The following is a 14586-nucleotide window of genomic DNA, read 5'->3' as shown; positions in this document are numbered from 1 at the left end:
GATCATTCTACTGTGGCAGAATCATTCTAATGTTTACAGAGTGAATTAGTTTCCTCTTCAACCTTTTGTATATACTTTGCATGTGACATAAATTGCGTTCCCCTCAATGGAACAGAACATCCCACTCGGCAGTTTCCTTTCTTCCACTTCTTCCTTCCTGTCCATCCTCACCTTCTGAACTTTGTTTGGGGGAAAGGAAAATGCTACACTTTTAGTCCCATATGGCTGGCTGTTTGCTGTTGATGTTGTTCTTGTTGTTGGCTGACTGTTTTGAAGAGTACATTCCTCACAAATGCTTGTTTACTTCACAGTCTTGGCTTGTGTTTGGTTAAAAGGTGATTCCCAGGATTGATTTCAGTTCTAGGTTTGAAGGGCTGATCAAGGCCATAGCCTCAGGGGTTCCACCATTTTTTTAAAAATCAGATTGATAAAATCTGATCACTTTAAAATGATTTTGAATATTGTTCTACATTTTTCTCTTACTCTATCCAGGGTCTTCTATCATAATTCCATTCAGAGTCAGCAGTGGTAGCTGGGTCCCATGTAGACAAGTGGTTTTCAACCCTTTCATACAGTTCCTCATGTGGTGGTGACCCCCAATCATAACATTATTTCCACTGCTACTTCATCACTGTAATTTTGCTACTGTTATGAATCGTTATGTAAATATAGGCTATGCAAGATGTATTTGCATTGTTACAAATTGAACATAATTGAAGCCTGGTGATTAGTCACAAAGCCAATATGTACATAATTATATATTGTGAAATATTTATTTCTAATTACAAATACGTGAAATTTTGTCTTGAAGCATGGTGTAGCCTGGGTAACAGTCTTGATATCACAACAGTAAACTACATTGCAACAATTTGTGACAGTCTGTGTAGAAAGCCAAAGTCAGTGTGAAGGTGGAGATAGCTTCTTTCTCATATCAGCATATCTTCATGTGGGGAGGACCCACTGGAGAACAATAGAGGAGTGTTGTCTCTGTTCTATGTGTTTTCCCATGGTCTTAGGCGACCCCTGTGAAAGGGTCATTTAACCCCCAAAGGGGTCTCGACCCACAGGTTGAGAACCGCTGATCTAGAACTTCTGGCCTCAAGCAGATCCATCAGTACTACAGACTAATTATTTCTTTGAGTCCTCGATTTTCTTCACTCTTCTTTGTTACAGATGGGGGGAGAATAAAAGTTCTTAGACTGCATTTTAGTTAGATGCTCAAAAAGTTTTAAGACTCCAGTGGGAACTCATCAAAGTAGGACATCGTATGTCTTTACCAGCTACAGTTCTTATTGATCATTTCTTCAATATAGTCATCATCTTTTTGTGTTATGTTCAGTGTCACATTCTAGTGCATTCCCAAATGTCATCAAACACATGACCAGTAATCAGTGGCTATTGAGTCAATTGTGACTTCGTGACCCACGTGTGTTAGAGTAGAACTGTGCCCCATAGGGTGTCCAGTGGTTAATTTTCTGGAAGGAAATAGTATTGTCTTTCTTCAGATGTGTTTCTGGATGAAACATTCAATTGACAGCTGAGCCCATTAACTATTTGCACCACTCAGAATCTACTATCAAAAATCAAAACTGTGATAAGTTAATGCCCTCAGTTGCTAGTCTTTCCTTATCTTCAAATAATTCAGAGGACATAACCATCTCAAAATTCGTCATCAAATCAGTTAGCTCCATTGAAAAAGAGAATGAAATTCTAAATTGGATATATTAAGTGACTCACAATTGGTCTTTATCTGTATTTTCAGACATATCTATTTTGATTTTCTTTGGAATGTACTTTGTGAGGCAAAGACATATATTTCCTGAAATCACCCAGAACTTACCTAGTGTCTCCTGCTTTCTCATGCTCACATGCATCTCAACACAATAAATTCCCTAAATTCATGATACATTCTAAATTGTCTGTACTTCTGCACGTCATTTCACATAGCCTTCTTCCTTCTAGCCATAAAGGTAAACACTGTCCTGAATGTAAGGGTCAGAATTGATACCACCTTTTCTAGAAAGGTCTCCTTGTCTCCTGTTCTGATTATATGACTCAATAATGTCTTCCAAAACACCCTTACTTTTGTTGTGCTCAAACATTCCTTATATATGGTGATAAACAAATAAATGAATGAGCAAAATAAAGAAAGCACACTGTCTTTAGTACCCTACTCTTTTATTCTTGCTGCATCTATACTAGATCAATTCTAGTTTCCTTCAAGACATTTAATTTACAACATATCTATGTAATCTTCCTTGACCAACCCAGTTAAATGTTCTTTCCTTTTCAATTTCCTATATATGCAGTCAATAAGTCATTGACTGCTATTAAGTGAGAGTAATTAAATTGATTGTGAAATATTTGAGATATAGGTTAGTGAAAATTTAAGTTATATAGACTCAGAAATGTTGAAATTTCATTTCTTGAAAATGGGTGTGTTGTGATCAAGAAAGGAGTCAAGTGGGGGCAGAGTGGGTCAAAACTCACAGTACAAAGACTTCACAGTACAAAGTTTACTTGTGAATCAAACAGGAATCCTCAAATAAAAAGAATTTAAAACAGCCATCACCATATCAAGGCAGAAGAGGTATATAAATTGAGTGGAGACAGTAGACATAGAGACAAAAAGAATCAATCTGGAGGAAAAGTAGAGTTAGGTACTTATGGTCTAATATGAAGAAGATGCTGTTACTCTTCTCTTTCATCTACTTGTATTGACTACTTCAAAATTTAGAGAAAAGGATTTGAGATTATATTAAACAACTAGTAATATATGTATCAAAATGTCTCTGAAAATATTTGCAAATTTTCAGGTTCTTCTGACTTACCAATTCAGACTTTGCTGAATCTCCCACTCTTAAGAAAAATTGACCCTGTTATCTACTCTTATCGGTTAAGTATCCTATAGTGTAAATATTGAAGGGCAGAAAAGGGTAATAGCACAGAGGAATAATTTCAACGTTGGTACTCGACTTAAAAAGTATGCATATACTTGTGTGTGTATGTTGTTGTTGTTATCAGTACCATCAAGTCCGGTCCAACCCATAGTAACCCTATGCACAACAGAATGAAGCATTGCATGCCTGCTCCATCCTATGTTGTTCCTATGTTTTAATCCATTGTTGCAGACACTGTACAACTGTGTATATATGTAGACTATATGTAGAATATATAGGTGTATATGTATAATATGCACATGTAGAAGAGAGAGACATATAGATCCTACTTCTTTTAGGACACAGATAATAAGTGATTAAATACTATAAATTTCAGGCAATGTATGGCAAAAATTGACCAAGACACAAATGCACAGTTGACATTGGCTGTTGACTTCTCCTAAAACAGAGCAACTCAAAAATAAATAGATTGATAAAGATGTCAACGCAATTGCACAGGAAAAGGAAATGAGTGCTTGTTTTTGTTTGTTTTTTTACCAAATAGTGCTGGAACAGTTGTATGTCCACTAAGAAAGAAAAAGAAAAGAAAGAAAGAATCTACATGTATATAGATACATATCTTCAAATCTCATCCAGAAATCAATATAAAATTGATCAGTGATTTAACTATGAGATTAAATGATAAAACCTTTAGAAGAAAACATACAGATAAATTATTACCCTGACATAGGCAAAGAGTTCTTAGATAAGATAGCAAAGGTATAGTTTATTATATTAGAAAAAAATTAGACCTCATCATAATTTCAAAATTTTGCATTTCACAAAGTAATGCTAAGAAAACATACAGATAAACCATAGCCTGTGACAAAATAGCTGCAATTCATATATGTGATAAAGGAATTGTAACTAGAATATATAAAGAATGTTTATATTTCAGAGATAAAAATGATCAATAGCCTTGTTGAACACAAGACAAAACAAATGAGCAGACTCAATGTCAAAGAAGATATAAAAATAACTCATAAGTATATGAAACATTACTCCATATAAATTGATCATTTGCTAAACATAAATAAAAATCACAGTAAAACGCCACTACCTCTCATTAAAATGGTCATGTAAAAAAGGCAGACAATAAAAAGCATTAAACAGCTATAAGAAAGAATAGTGCTGAGGGTCTTAAAGATGTGTCTGAGATTTCAGCTAAGTTCACATGGAAAGACCATACTGGCTTGTGTGATCCAAGGATTGTGAATAATAAAATTCAAGATCGGAGGAGGGAATTGTATTTCAGCTTAAATTCTAAGCACCTGGTTTGCAGAAGGCTGTCAATGTTAGTGGAAGCCGAAGCTCCATTTGGAGGGTCCTCACAGAGTTTCGGTCTTCATTGAATTCCCTCTGACCAGGGATGTCAACAGTCCTGTCCTCTGACAGAGTGCACTAGAAAGTGGATTATTGCAGGTGTAGATAGATAAAATTTAGCAATATTATCATTCCGTTCCCTTTTGTCCCATTTTGAATTTGTTCTAGCTTTTATTACCTTCTGGTATCTCTTGTGATTTTCTTTATGTGAGATCCAGGATAGGTAATCCATAGAGACAGTAGCTAGATTAATAGTTCCTTAGAATTATGGCAGGGGGCTGGGGATCAATAGGGAGTGAATAGCAATGGGTATACAAATGAGGAAAAGGTGGTAATATTGGTTGTGGTGATGATTGCAAAACTATTTTAATATATTTCAATCATTGAATTGTACATTATATAAATTATATGCCAATAAAATTGTTAAAAATAAGAAGAATATGCATCAGAGAATATGTAGTATGATTTTTAAAGTGGGACAAGTATTTTAGGGGGAAAATAGCAGTTAAAAGTAAAGAAACAAACTTATTATGCAACTCAATAATTCCACTTCTAAGAACTTATCAAAATCAAAATATATGTTCACAAAATAACTGTTTTTGCATGTTCATAGCAGAATTATTTACAATAGTCCCAAATTGGATCCACCCTTTACCTATTACCGTCATACTATGGTGGTTTGCCATGATCCTGGATGTGATGTCACTAGTATTTCAAATACTAGCAAGGTGTAGGTGGTAGACAAATTTCTGGGAAGTTTTCAGCCTAAGACAGACTAGGAAGAAACAAGAAGTGGTCTATTTAAGAGGAATTAGCCACTGAAACCTTCCTAATAGTAGCAGAACTTTGTCAGATGCAGAACCAGAAGAGGAGTCACTTAGGTTGGCAAGTACTCAAAATACAGCTGGGAACAAGCTGCCTTGACAAAGTAGAGTCAAGTTCAAGGAAGTGGCTGTAGTAAAGCTTTCAAGATCCTCAGTTGCTGATGGGGCACCCAGAAACATGAGGGACAAAATAGCTGTAAACATCCACTTATAACAGAATATGGAATGTACAAAGCATGACTCTAGAAAAATTTAATTCATAAAAAATTAAATGGAATTCATAAAGATTGATGCATTAGTGAGCTGAAACTGACTCATATTGGTCACTTTAAGTCAGATAATTATACATCTTACTATGCCAGAAATAGCAGAGTAAAGAAGGATGGTGTGACTCGTATTGTCAAATAGACTTTGCGAGATCTATCTTGAAGTACAATACTGTCTGTGATAGAATAATACATACTTCCCAGGAAGACAAGTTCATCTGACAATAATTCAAATTTACCACCAACCACTAAAACCAATGACAATGAATTCTACCTACTCATTCAGTATGAAATGGGTCAAACATACGATCAAGGTACAGTGTGATTGAAATATGTAATCTGGAATCAATGCAGGGTTGGCAGTTGTAAAATATTGTCTTGGTGATGAAAATGAAGCTGAACGTTGCATGACAGAATTTTGCAAAGTCAATGACTTTTTCATGGAAAATACCCTTTTCCAACAACATAAATGGCATCTATGATTTTGTACAGCTAGAATGTATGAGGATCAAACTGACTACATCAATGGATAGAGACAGGAATGCACAGTGGAACTGAGCACCAGTTGCTCATATGTAAGTTCAAGTTAACGGTGAAGGCAATTAAAACAAGCTCATGAGAGCCAATAACCACCTTGAGTATATCCTACCAAATTTTGAGAGAGTCTAATAAGTAGATCTTATACATTGAAAATTAATAACCACAGACAAGCTAAGTTATGGGATGATGTCATGAATATTATATATGAAGAAAGCAAAAGGTCATTAAAATGACGGGAAAGAAAGAAAAAACTGAAGTGGATGTTAGAAGTGACTGTGCAACTCAGTATTGGCAAAGAATTCTGAAATGACTTTGGCCTGCCAGAAGGACAAGAAAACCTGTCTTGGAAAATGTAGCGTCACAATGCCCTTAGAAGCCAGATTCGCAAGACTCTGTGTCGTGTACTGAGATGTGTGGTTAGGAGAGATGGCTCCTTGGGAAAGGATACCATGCTTGGTTAACTAGGAGTAAGCACAAAGGAAAGCAGATGCTCAAAGCAATGGCTTGGCACGGTGGCTACATCAAGGGCTCAAACATACCCCTTGTGAGAATGGTACAGGGCTGGCAGAATTCACTTCTGCAGTCCGTGGATTTTCTATGAGGTGGGAATAATTTGATGGCACCACAAACAACAACCCAATGAAAGACAATTCAAATTTCTAACAGCTGGTAAATCCTGTAAAATATCCATATACTGAAATATTACTCAGTCATTAAAAGGAACGAGCTACAAATATGGATGCTTCATTATTTTAAGTGAAGCGAAAAATCACAAGCTGTGTGATTCTATTTGTAGGGAATATGCAGAAAGGAATAGACACATAAAAATAAGACATATATTAATGATTGCCTTGGGTTGGGGATGGAAATAGGAATTGACTAGAAACACAATGTATGTGCATGAAGGATTCTTTTTTTTTTTCCCCCTGGAAATGGTAAAACTGAATTATACTGATGATTGCTCAACTCTGTAAATGTAATAATAATCTTTGAAATAAATATTTTACATAGATGATTTTATGATATAAAATTATATGTCATTAGACTTGTTTAAAAGAAATAGTGTTGTGAAGATTGCCAGGCAGCTTTTTGGACCTACCTTCCATATCATTCCTTCAGAGAGAACTTACAAGAATATTTTATCTAAAATAGTCTCTTGATGAAACTAGTTACCACTGAGTCAATTATAATTCATGAAGAGTCCCTATGTATCTGAGTAGAGTTGTTCTGTTATCGATGGCTGAGTTTTCCAAAGTAGCTTCCCAGCTGTTCCTTCGCAGACGTTTTTGGGTAGACTAAAATGGCCAATCTTTGGGTTAGCAGTTTGACACATTGACCACTTGAGTTAAAACAGGTTGAAGGTACCACAGACAGCCAAAACCACAAACAAATCTGTCTTAGAAGTACAACCAAATGCTCCGTAGAAGCAAAAATGGAAGGATTCATCTCATGTCGTTTCAACGTGTTGTTTATCGTCATACTTGATAAGGTAGAGGAGCAGGCAAAAAGAGGAAGCACGTCGATAAAATGGATTGACACAGTGGCTGCAACAATGGGCCCAAACATAAAACCAACTGCGCAGATGGTACTGGATGGGATAGTGTCTTGCTCTGCTGTGTACACGGGGTTCCGATTGCTCAGAACCAACTAGATGGCACCCAACAAGCTAGCCACCACCACCCAGGGACCTCAATCCCCTTAAAAGTCTTTATTATAAAAGCACTTACTGTAACCTATAAATATCTTATTCACACATTAGATTACACGATTATGATATTCCACCTTGCAGCAAATTCTACAAAGGCAGGGCCTTATTTCCCTATTAACATTTTGTTCCACTACTTAGCACAATTAGTGGAACAAAGAACATATGTAACAGCCATTTATTGAGTAATTGAATAAATAAATGAATGGATGTGTAAACAAATGGCTGAAGGAACAAATGAACCATATTCTCTAAGCAAATTAGTTTCAGATATTTTGAGAAACCAGTTCCATTTTGAGAGGAAAAAAGCCATAGAAGGGAAGTGCTATTTCCTCATGACCAGGAAAGTGGAATCCTTTTTCCCTAAATCAGGAATCTGAGATTTATTCCCAATGAGGACAGACTGCCAGAAGTGAACAAGCCAAATGCCCCCCTCTTTCCCTTTAACCGTCCCAGTAACAAAGTTGCTTTCTCTAGGGTCTAGATCCAATTAAGAGCAAGGGCAGCACAGAGGAGAACACGGAGGGAAGCAATGTTAAAGACATTTGAGCACATTTCTCTGGGGGATAGAGAAAGCTTTATTGGGATTCTTACCCCTCCTCGCCCTTCCACCTCCCATCCCCCATCTCCTTTACTCCTGCTCAGAGGCATGAGGACAAAGGAGCCCCCAGCATTCAGCTCAGGAACGGAAAATAAATACACTGGGAATACTCCATGGTCTCTGGCGGAATACAAAGCAGTGATTCAGCAGAGGAGCTACAGTCTCAATGAAAACAGAGACCTTGCACTGAGCACAGCACCAAGAGCGAAAGGCAGAAGGGCAACACCTTAATAATGTCCTCACAGGCTTTTCCTCCTGCAGTGTCGCACGTGATTTAGATTCAGTGGTAATTGAACAAAGACAAGGGAAAATGGAATCGAATGCTGACACGATTGCCCAAAGGGAATAATTCTAGAACCCACTGTAGTTGAGTGGATTCCAACTCACAGGGACAGAGCCCAGGACAACACATGCAGGGCACAATAGACTGAAACTGCTAACAAAGTCTTATCTTCCCTCTTCAGAGTATCGATTGGTTTTGAACCTCTAACCTTTCAGCTAGCGGCATGATTGTGCAAATTACTGAACCGCAGGGTTCTATAAGAACATGCCAACACTCACTGCCATCAAGTCAATTTCAACTCAGAGGGAACCTATAAGACAGCATGGAAATATTTCTGAGACTAAATTTTTTTTAAAATCATCTTATTGGGGGCTCATACAACTCTTATCACAATTCTTACATACATCAATTATGTCAAGCATATTTGCACATTCATTGCCCTCATCATTCTCAAAACATTTACTTTCCGGTTAAGCCCTTGGCATCAGTTACTCATTTTTTCCCAATACTAGATTTTTATAAGAGTAAAAAGCCTCATCTTTCTTCCATGATGCTGATAGTGGTTTTGAACTGCTAGGACTCAACACATAACCCATTAAACCACCAAGGATCCTTCAAGAGGAATATAAACCAAAACCACCGCCAGTGAGTCAATGCCAACTGACAGGGACCCAACAGAGCAGGGTGGAACTGCCCCCGGAGAGTTCCCAAGATGGTTACTCTTTATGAGAAGCCAAGGTACAACCACTGTGATGAGAGAAAGGGTTAGAATTTCAAGAAGTATCAATTAGTGCTGGTCCTCAGGTAGAGATCTTGGAAGATAGGAGGGCAATCACAAAATGTGGAGAAGAAACTAGATGGAGTCCAGCGATTAGAAAGAATAGCTCCTGGGGTCTTAAAGGGTTGTCTTCAAACCAGCAGCCATCTAAATGAGATATCATCTGAACCTACACAAGAGAAGCACACCGGCTTGTGTGATCTTAGGATTATATATAATAAAATCCAAATCTAGAGGTAGGAAGAGGAGGCTCTGTGCAATAGTGTGAACCTAAAATCCTTTGAGAGGGTCCACATATGAATTAAGCTTCCAATGAATCTCCTCTGGCCATAGACCAGATGTGAATAGGCTTGCTATCAATCAGAGTGCAGTGATTTTATTTGTTTGTTTGTTTGTTTGTGTGTTTTTCTGTTCAAGAACTCTAGGATAGGCAAAACTATGGAGAGTGATTGCCTTGATGGTTAGGCGAGGTTGGGGGAGGGGTGATTGAAGAGCTGAGAGCAATGAGTTACAAGAAAGAAGATGTTCTAAAACTGTGAAGATGATCGTACAGCCCTTCTTAATAGGAGTGACCTGTTGAATTGTAGGATGTGAATGCTCTGCCGATTGTGAAAAATAAATAAAAAAGAAGTCTTAACCAGGACCTCACATAGATGATTAAAAAGGATAGGAAGAGAAACATAAGCAATGCAATGTATTGATTAGTTGAGATTGAATCAACGAGCTGTGCTTTGTTCCTGTCCTGTGGCAATTTGACTCCAATTACTTTTTTCAAAAGTCTGGGCTTTGGGTCCTGTATACATGGTGGTAATAATGTGTATGCCCTCTCCTTCCTTCACCAGGGTTTAATGAAGTCTAATTAGGCAATGTATGTAACGTGTCTTCAGAACATTCATGGGCTAGATAAACAGACTGCGGTTTTGAAGTAGCTGTACATTTCTGGTGCCGAGTAAACACTAAATCACCCTTAAGTTTTGAGGCCAAGCAAGGAAAATCAGCTTATGGTTCACTGGGGAAAGATTTAAATTTCATCCCAGTGTGCTTCCAAGCTAGTGACAAAACACTACTTCTCTTCCGCAGTTCTGCCTTCTCCAAGGGACAATTATCTGTGGAGAGAAAAATGACGGAACCCTCTTAATAATGAAAGGTGGAATGCTTTATGCCCAAGTTTGGGTCACAGGGCGTGCAGTATAGAGTAAAATGCAAAACTTGGACAAGCGCAAGGCCGAAATTCTAAAGTTGATCTCTAGGCATTTCATAGACTTAATTTCACAGAGGACAACAGAGGTTATAAAACATCATATTATCTACTCAATAAAAACTACAGGCCTAGCAAGCTATATGTTTTAGTAAGAGTCTTGGAAAGACTGCGTTTCTAGTCTTTTGATTGACGGAGCTCGAGAGCCGCAAATAAGGCTGCCTGCCAAGTTTATACTCTACATATTAGGAAACCTTTGGGGAGTGTGCCATTTTGTTGTCATTCCATAGCTGCAATATGCAGACTTCCATTTGCCCTGCCTTTCACCTAGATGAAATACTGTAAATCACGGATTGATTGATAGGGCAGGAGATATTGGCAGTCCTATTGAACATGCCATCCCCAAGAGGCCGACTTCATTCATGAAGAAAAGAGCATGGAGTTCATCAAGACAAGTAAACTGCCTACTGTGCAAGGCTGGACACTGAGACCAAGTGATGACACCAGATTTCTCCGACATCAAACTTTTGAAAAATCACCAATTCTAGGGCTGCATAAAAGTAATTGCAAATGAATTGCTCACTTCTCATATTCTTCTTGCCCTAACAGGTTTCACACCGGTTCATATATGACATAAAAATGAGATGCAGAAATAAATAGCTTCCATCGACCCTCACCTGGAGCCCTGGTAGTGTAGTGGATACTCGTTGGGTTGCTAACCTCAAGGTCAGCAGTTCAAAAGCACTAGCAGCTTGGCAGGAACAAGATGAGGCATTCGATGTCCATTGAGTTTGTCTCAAACACCCTCAGGAGCAGTTCCATCGTGTCCTACAGGGCCACTGTAAGTCAGAATTGACTTGACTTGATGGCAGTGAGTTTTGTCTAATCCTCACTTACTATTCAAAAGAAATCCTTGAGCACCTGTTACATGTCTAACTCTGGCACCAGCAATATTCAGGGCATAGAATTCTGGCAAGGATAGCTTAGTAGAAATTATAGTTAGCGGATCTAAACCAGGTTTAGCTAATAATAAATTATTTAGCCATAGTAACTATTTCCGGTTTTCCTGGGGTGTGACTTCTTCTTTAAACTGCAGAGCATGTTACACGCCTAGATAGAGATGAATGCTGACTGCGAAATTACCAAAACCAATTCCTTTAATCCCCCACCTTCCTTGATCCTGTGATTTGGGGGAATTCGCAATCAAAGTGAGGCCACAAAGCTAAATGCATGAAGCCATTAGCACACATTTAAGTGATCAATTGTTTGGCACTCCGTAGAAATCCAAAAATAATCAAACCAGAAGAGAAAAATAATTAATTGAGGGAAGATAAATAATGACTTCTGAAAGGAGAGAAGGAAACCAAAATATTAATATATGCAAAAGGACAAAGAGGAATGTGGTGAAGGAAACACTGCTGAAAAAAGAGAATGCGCGTTAGAGAAATCAACCCACTGGAAGGCGATGGTGCTTCAGAACGCAGCCTGCACAGACATTGAGTGGAGGCATGCGTTCGTTTATTGAGCGGGGAGAGAAATTGATCAAACACTTTGCTTGAGGAAGAATCCAAATAGCAAGGGTATCTAAATCGTACCCCTCAGGCTTTATCTTACTGCTCAATCTAGCACACAACTCAGTGCTTAGCACCATGTTCTAGGAGCCACTGAGTGGGTTATTACACTTAGTGATCCTATTTACAACAAAATAAAATACTGCCTGATCCTGTATCATTCTCACAGCCTCACTTGGTTTGAATACGCTCTTGCGGTCTCTGGGCCAACCCATCTTGTCCAGGATTTCCAGTGTTTTTCACCAGCCCTCTGCTTTAAGAAGCAGAATAACCTTCTCCAGTTACTGGAAACTTGTGAGGACTTGTCTAAGGAATGTGAGGTGAAATCTTGCCATTCCTGTTTTCCAGGATCATTCTGGCTGTATTCCTCCCAAGAAAGACTTGTTTGTTCTTTGGGTATCTCATTCGTGGTGTATTCGCTACTCTTTGCAAGCACCAAAATTGAAAAGTATCGGTTTTTCCTTGGTTGTTCTTATTCATTGTCCAGCTTCCACGTGACGTGTGACCATTAACAATACCTTCACTCTCTTGAAAATGATAAGGGCAACAGATGTGCAACAGATGTGCAAATGTGTTTGACGCAACAGATGTATGTACGGATTGTGTGTTAGTCTGGGTAGACTAGAGAAACAAATCCATGGACACACATATGTGTATAAGAAAGAGATCTATATACAAGAGGAATTAAACATTGAGAAAACATCCCAACCCAGTGCAAGGCCAAAAATCTGATATTAGGCCATATGTCCAATACCAATCTATAAAGTCCTCTTCAGACTCACGAAATACACGCAATGAAGCCAAATGCAGGACGATCACAAGCCAGTGGGTAGAAAGTCTTTGGATCCAGTGGCGTTGTAAGCATCTCAGTGCCAGCACGGGTCTCTCTGTGGCTTCTCCTGTTTCCCAAGTCTGGTTGTGTCCATGTGACTTGTCTTCTGCAATGTCTCCCAGGGAGTGGCAGAGAGAGAGAGGTGTCTTCTGACCTCCAAGGAGGAAGTACCAGATTTCCCAGAATTCTCAGAAGAAGGCCATGTCCACACAGAAGTCTCATTAGCTAGCTCTAGATTGACAAAAATAGACTCCACCAAGGGGGTTTGTGCATGGCCCTAAGAAAAACCTGTTACTTTCATGCCAATCATTCAGGAATAATTAAAAATAATTTAGCCCTAGTTAGAAAAAGACTAAGCGAATGGGAAGAAAGTAAAAAAGGTCAAGAAGGCTGGTTTCAACAACTGTTCAATTGGTCGCCCTGACTCACCACCTTAGTGTCCAGCCTAGCTGGCCCGCTACTCTTGCTTTTCCTAGGACTGACCTGCGGGCCACTCATCATCAACAAGCTAGTGAAGTTTGTGCAGGACCAAATGCCATCTGTTAACTTGTTGGTGCTTAGCAAAGCATAGGAGCGACTAACCCAGAGTGAGCTGCCGCCACAGTCTGATGAGAGCTCACACCTGGAAGATTCACAGGTGTAACAAGAACAGGGGGAAATGGAATAGCCGAAGTAAAGCCATTGTGTATTAAGCAAACATTCTGCACCAGACCCTAGGTGCAATGACAGGCCTTATAACATTCTCAGAAAAAAAATAAATAACCCCTTATCCTTAGAACTGGCAACACACCACCCTGCACCAGGAAGTTGTGCTTAACCGCCTAACCGCAAGATCTGCTTCTGTATCAGCTTCCTTACACAGCTGCACAGCTCAATTGTTTGATTAAAAAAGCCCATAAAAGCCTAAGTCTGGAAGCGAAAAGGACCAGCCAGGCAAACTTCCTCTTTCTTTCAGGAGGTTGGTCCCTGCGCAGGTCCCTCCACCACCTCCTCCTCCTCCTCCTCCTCCTCCTCCTCCTCCTCCTCCTCCTCCTCCTCCTCCTCCTCCTCCTCCTCCTCCTCATCTTCTTCTCCTTTTTGATAATAAACTTTTAATTCTTCCAATCTCTCATCTCAGTTGTTCTTGTCCGGCTCATGTACAACATTTTGGAGGTCCCACCAAGATTCCTGGTGACCAGGTTGTACAGCAGCGGGACAAGCAAGACCCCGGGAACGGGTGATCTCCTGAGCCTGTGCCACAACTAGGGAGAGACGTTCCTCCGCCCCAGTTGTTGGATCCTGTCTTCCAATCTCATGTCTCAGTCTGGCCTATGTACAGCAATAACAATCCATATTTCCATTGCATCGAGCACATTTGTACATATTTTGCCATCATCATTTTCTAGACATTTACTTTCTACCAAGCCCTTGGTTTCCGTTTTGTGTGTGCTTTATGTTACTCTGCGATCAACACTGTGGGTACTCCACGAATGGAAAGAGGGCAATAGCTTGAGGATGACAGTCAAATAATGAGAACGACTTTGGAATAGAATGCCAGCAGAGAGAATAAAGAAGTCCCACGCCTTAGGTCCAGCTCATTAAATTTACCACGTATAAAGAAAAATCAAAGCAAGAGATAATAATAATAAAACAGGACTACACCAGTACTGGGAAAACGAGTCTGAAATGTGAGTTCCTCTTCTATAACTAGGCTCTGCGTTCCCTCTTTGGCCTGAACCTCAGGGCT

The 14586-nt window shown here is 39.2% G+C and overlaps 1 protein-coding gene across 2 annotated transcripts in view; it reads right to left on the bottom strand.

Moving 5' to 3' along the window:
- LSAMP (limbic system associated membrane protein) overlaps window positions 1-14586 on the bottom strand; it is a 771811-nt gene that overhangs the window by 736445 nt on the left and 20780 nt on the right. The window lies entirely within an intron of this gene.

The sequence above is a fragment of the Tenrec ecaudatus genome, chromosome 2 (genome assembly GCF_050624435.1).
Source record: "Tenrec ecaudatus isolate mTenEca1 chromosome 2, mTenEca1.hap1, whole genome shotgun sequence".
Lineage (NCBI taxonomy): Eukaryota > Metazoa > Chordata > Mammalia > Afrosoricida > Tenrecidae > Tenrec > Tenrec ecaudatus.
This window is presented reverse-complemented; position numbering and strand designations above follow the sequence as displayed.